We start from the raw sequence: 6,197 nt of genomic DNA on the forward strand, positions 1-6,197 counted from the left end.
GACACAGTCAGTCTTATCCTGGGTGAATTCTGGGATATATAATGGGCATTAGCTTCCATGGACATCACATTTCTCGGAACCAGAATGCCTTCTTAAGAAGGTCACAAATAGATCAGAATTGTTCAGAAGAAGGCAAGAGGTTAGACACCATCTCACGAAAAGACTGACAAAATGGGGGCTTTCTTTATAAAAAACATAAATGAGCTGGGCATGGTGGAGCACCACTGACATTTCTGTGCTCTGGGGTGACAGAGGCAGGTGTGAATTCAAGGCCAGACTGGTCGATATAATGAGCTGCTGGCCAGCCAGAGCTATATAGTGCAACCCTGTCTTAAAAAAATAAACCAAGGGGTTGGAGAGATGACTCAAATGTTAAGAGAGAACTTGCTGCTTTTGCAAAGGATCCAAATTTCATTCTCAATACCCATCTACAGGTTCACAACCATCTGGAACTCCAATTTCAGAGGATGCAATGGACCCTGGGCACCAGGCACGTACACACATGCAAGTACACATAAACATTTATATATGTATATATGTATGTATATAATAAGCCAAACCAAACTATGTAAAATTAGGGATTGGAAGGGTTGTTTTCAATATATACAGAGATGTACAAGGCTTGCTTTTTCATCCTGCAAATAAGGAACTAAGATTGAGTAGAAGTCACGAGGAGCTAGGGTTTAGTTCAGAATTTCCCAAACAGCGGATGTTTTGCTATGGGGAGCGTGCAGATAGGGAGTTGACAGTCCCTGGAGGCATTCAAATGGAGCGTGGTTGACCTTACCCTGCAATGGGAGTTTGAACCAGAGGACCTCTGACATCAGCCAAACACAGAGAGCCTAGCCAATATCAGTAACATTACCGTCTGTCCTTTGACTGAATCTGCAGTTAGAAATTGAAACTTAAGTCCACCATAAAGAAACATCCTTTTTTTTTTTTGGACAGAGTTTATCTTTTTTTAAAAAAATATATTTATTTTTATTTTATGTGCACTGGCATTTTGTCTGTATATACAGGTGTCTGTGTGAAGATCTCAGATCTTGGAGTTACAGACAGTTGTGAGCTGCCATGTGGGTGCTGGAAATTGAACCCTGGTCCTCTGGAAGAGTAATCAGTGCTCTTAATCCCTGAGCCATCGCTCCAGCCCAAGAAACATCCTTTCTTATCTCTAGAAGACTACAAAAGTCTTCTTTGGGGGTCAAAAAAATACAAAGAGGGTCATAAAATACTCCAGCTTTTCATCTCATCTACCTTTGTCCATGGAACGTTTCTAGTGGGAGAATGTTCTAGCAGGACCCTCCTTCCTCAGATTAGCCTTTCAGAAAGATGTCCACTATTACTGCCTCAGAAAAATTATGTGTTGAGGAATATTGATCAATATTTTGATCATACTCTGACATTCCTGAGACTGTCAGTAAAGTTTACTTTGAATCAGAAGGCAGAGTTAGCAACTAACTGACCAAAATTAGCCATAGAGGTTCTGGAAGAATGAGGATGTACAGAGAGACACAAGAAGAAGTAGGGAGGGGCTGAGAGAAAGGCTCAGCCTTTTGTGTTTTTTTTAAATGGAGGAAGGAGAGATAGAGAGAGAGTCAGTCATTAGTCACTTCTCCGTCTCTTCTCCAATCATTTGGGTTCTTATCCTGATATCTGACCCCTGAGTTTCTATTGATAAAGTATAATTAGATAAACACGTCATACGTGTGAGCCTGTTTGTAAGTTATGCACGTGAGTGCAGGTGCTTGCAGAGGCCAAAGGCATTGGATCCTCCAGAAGCTGGAGAATGTTAACTGTCTGATGTGGGGGATGGGTACCCAACTCAGGTCCTCTGGAAGAACAGCACGCTTTTCCCAACTGCTGAACCGCCTCTCCAGCCCCTCCACCGCTATTGCCTTGTAATCAGATGGAAGATGGTGGAAATGAATTAATTCATATTTATTTTGAGAAAGGTGTCACTATTGGACTAAAGCAACCTTCCTGACACTTACCCTCCTCAGTAATTGGTATTACCTTGTCACTACTCCTGACTGACCCTCCTCCTCATTTCTGGTGACAGTCCTAGGGCTTTATGCATCTAGGCAAGCGCTCTACCACTGAACTACATGTTCAGCACAGCGACTTTATTTTTAAAGCTGAGGAAAGATGCCTCCTTTGGTGCAAATTTTCTAAAGGAAATTAAATCCAACCAACTTACCCCTCACTGGAATGGCAAAAAGGAGCAGATCAGATGGTCTAGAAGCTCTAACGATAGCTTTGCACCACTAACTCACTGGTCTTCTGTCTTACCACCTCCCAAACATGCCAGTGAGTCACTGGGACACCACACACCTCTGTTGTTCTGCCAGAGCAAAACAAAGGTCATTCTCTATGTGTCCTCTTCTCTCTGCTGTGGCCACCTCCACCATATGCACATTAATGTGGAGGGAGGCAGAGAATCCTAGTGTGTCTCACTATACAGATGCTCTGTGGATTCATCAGCTGGGAAGTCTATTCATCAGGACCCAGGATCCAAGACAAGCAGCATCCTGTTCTTCCAACGTAAAAGTCCAACTTACCATAGCACCAAGGTTAAAAAGTCTTAGTTTTTGAAGCAAGGTCTCATGTAGCTCAGGCTGACCCCAGACTCACTATCCAGCAGAAGATGACCTTGAGCTTCTCATTCTCTCGTCAGTACTTCTGGACCACTGGGATTGCCAGGGCCTTGGTCTCTCAGCTAAAGAGCTCTTACTGGTTATTTTCATACCGTTTTCTCATATAGGTCATAGATTCAATTTCAGACCTAGGGTTATAGAAAGTGCCAGAAAGAGCACAGACGAAAGCAGCGGAGGAGAGGGTCTATTCGTCCCCACTTGACCGTTCACGGGACCTGAAACCAGAGCTGTTCCAGAGGACAGTTTGTTTTTCTATTAAACATGAGGGGGGGTCCATCAAAAAGCAGAGTGACACCCTGTGGACTAATCAGGTGTCCTTCTGTGATGGATGGTGAGGGCACTCAACCCTGTCCCTTGCCGGGTGCCATTCTGATCAGTCCGCTGCCTTTCCCAAGCCCTCCAGCTACAGAGTGGTACATCTGGGCTGCTCTCCATGCACCCTGCCACGGAGCCATTTTCTCTGCACTGCACACAGCTCCTGCTGCCAGGATGAGTCACCTTGTAACTCCTCCCTTCTGCCCCTTCACTTGGTACTTAAAAATACTCTGGGGCTGGCCGAAAAGAGCCCCGCTGTGTGTGAGCGTGTGTGTGTGTGTGTGTGTGTGTGTGTGTGTGTGTGTGTGTGTGAGAACGTGGGCTTGGCAGCTGAGTCTTCCACAGCCTCTGCAGAGCCCGGCTGCATTCTGTTTGGCAGAGGGGTTAAGAGAGTGGATCCCTCCCGGGAGTTCTCTTTTCAGCTCTGGTTCTCCCCAGCAGCCTGCCAAAGTCACCCTCTTTCCTTTGCAGGCGCCTCCATTTTAGTCTCCCCGGTTTGGAGCAGAAGAATCTTAGCCTTGACACACACTGTCTCTCCTCTCAGGCCAGTCTCTGGATGGCCATCTTGCTAGAGGCGGGGATAGCTTGTCCGCCTTTACCTACTGGACCCGGTGTCTGCCCCCGGGTACATTCTGCATCAATTACAACAGCATCTGGCTGTTTTCTGAGTTGGAATCTGTCAGCCTCACTCGGATAGCCCTTCTTCAGTTCTGTGCTGCTGTCAATTCAGTTCAGTGCTCCTCCACTGTCCACCCACACAGACTGTTAACCTTGGGCAGAACCAATCCTAGGATGCCAGAACCATCTCTCTTCCCTAGCCAGCACTGAAAGAGGACTGAGCCTTTACACGGAGCTGAGTACTCTTCCTCCAGTGACCGGCTACAGGTAACCAGGGAACAGGGTTCTTAGGTCCCCATGGTCCACACCCAGCTGCACACTGCACCTGCTGGGGGCACCCCTCCCTCTGAGAACCACACACATTTTGATCTCCACCTGCTGCCACAGCACCCTGCACGGAAGGGGCCTTGGAACAAAAGCCCAGCCCAGTACAATCCAAAGGGACATTCTGTGCTTGAGTTATTCATTACTTGAGTTAGCTGAGGTCACAGAGCAGGAAGCACCCTGGGAAGCAAGGGAAAAGGTGGCATTGAGGGTGGGGACTTCGTCAGGGTGACCTTCCAGGGCCCAAAGGGAACTCAGAGTCCTGGTCCTGGTTAAGTATCAGAGTAAGATGGTCAGTCATAAAGTCATACCAATAGCTTCAAGGTTACCCAAGGTCACATGGTAGGAATTATCGTTAAGCTAGCTACTTAATAGCCCTTGCTATGCGCTAGGCAGTGTGCTTAACACTTCCCCACATCCTTTCTTTAATCCTGGCTACAATGTAACACTCTAATTTTACAGCGGAGGGAACAGCCCTGGAGAGAACAAGCGCCTTGGCCAAGGTGGAAAAGCTGCCTGGCCTGAAAGTGAGGACTGCGGCTGCGTCTCTATCTTAGCCTTCCTAGGGCTGCTCTCTGCCGCAGGATGGTAAAGCGCACGAGGCAGCTCCAGATGGTGGAGACTAGCTGGGCAGGTGGGGCTTGAGGTGAGCCACTGAAAGAAACGGTTCCCACATAAGTGGGCTGAGATCCGTGTTCTGCGGAAATGCTAGCTCTGGGTAGGAACAGGAGTGCTTTTGCCCAGCCTAGGCGAAATGCTGCTGTGGATCAGCAGGCCTGCTTCTTGCAGGGCAGGGGAACTCACTTGAGAAGGGAGACATCTACTAGAGGAAGACAGGGGACGGATGAGAAAGAAAGCTGGTTTGTCTCACAGGACAGCAGTGTAACTAACGTTTGTCGCACAAATTGGCAGCTAAGGGAGGAAGAGCACTTTTCTTTGTAAAGAATAAAGGAAGTTTTGATTAAAAACAAAAAGTAAAACCTGTCTCTGTGAATCCGTTTGCATGTGCTTGTGTTAACACGTGCTTGTGGGGATGTTGAGGCACAAGGGACAAGGGTGGTGAGGGATGGGTACCACAACAGCCATTACTCCCCCCACCCTTTTCTTTCTTCCACCCTCCTTCCCACTCTTTGTAGCTCAGGCTGGTCCAGCACTCAGTACATAGTTTCTGCTAACCTCATATTTGCAATCCTCCTGCCTCTGTCTCCAGACTGCGGGATTATAGGTTTAAACTATTGAATTCCTGCCCAGCCTCATCATTCTTGAAGCTACCTTACCCTCTACCCTCATCCCTGATGGTTCTTTTGGTGATTTTGTCCACAGGGTTTCCTCCATCTTACAGTAGTGAGCACTTAAAATAGATAGAGCCTTCCCAGTGGTCTGGTCTGCTGGAAACTCCTCCACAATGTAAATTCTTCCTAGAGACTGATCAGGGACATCAAATCCACAGGTGCAGCCTCTTCCAATAGCTCACCAACCACCAACTTGGGGCTTTTCCAAAATAAACACTGCAGGGGCAAAGCAGGGGGTGACTTCCTTTCTCAACCAGCAGCTCTCACTGTTGCCCTTGATGTAGCCTGGTCATAGCCCGATGGGCCGGGTGTGACTAGGTTGCTGTTTCGTCCCTAAATTTAGGGAAATTCCAGGTTTTCTTCTGTCTTGCAAGTGGGATTAGAGAGAACAAGTTCATTTCGATCTTGTCCTTGGGCCTCCAAGGTTGACCTTGAACATGGCAGGGTGCCTTGGGAAATCACCTCTGTTTTGGGAAGGTCCTTGATAAGCTGCTAGCTCTTTCCACAACCAGCCAGGCTGCTCTGGGGATAGGCTTTTCTGCAGCCACTGCAGAAGCAGCGCCATGTTTTCTGCTGTGTCATCACCTCAAGAGCTGTGTGGGAAGCTGCTCAGGGGCTCAGTGGATGAAAATAAGAATGGTTTTTCAGCCATCAAGGTTGGAAAGGGTGGGAAGCAGGCCATGTCCAACCTTGGGCTCTGCGACGCCCTGACACATGAGTTGGGCCTTTCCCGAGTGTTCTGTCATTCCAAGAATTCTACAGTAGAGGGTAGGGGTGCCCCCAGTGAGATACAACAGTAAGCCAAGGAGAATACCAGCCACGGACCTGGGCCAGGAGAGTCTTAGGTGGCCGGGTCATGTGCAGAGATTGTTTCCCGGGGTCTAGACTTGCAGGAGCCACAACCAGTTCCCAGCTATAGACCAGGGTGGGTTTGGCAATTGTCCGGCTTGAGGTGGTTCAGGCCGCCCACAAGGAGCACAGCCCAGAAGTCAGG

This window comes from Myodes glareolus, chromosome 5 (assembly GCF_982192425.1).
Source record: "Myodes glareolus chromosome 5, mMyoGla1.1, whole genome shotgun sequence".
Lineage (NCBI taxonomy): Eukaryota > Metazoa > Chordata > Mammalia > Rodentia > Cricetidae > Myodes > Myodes glareolus.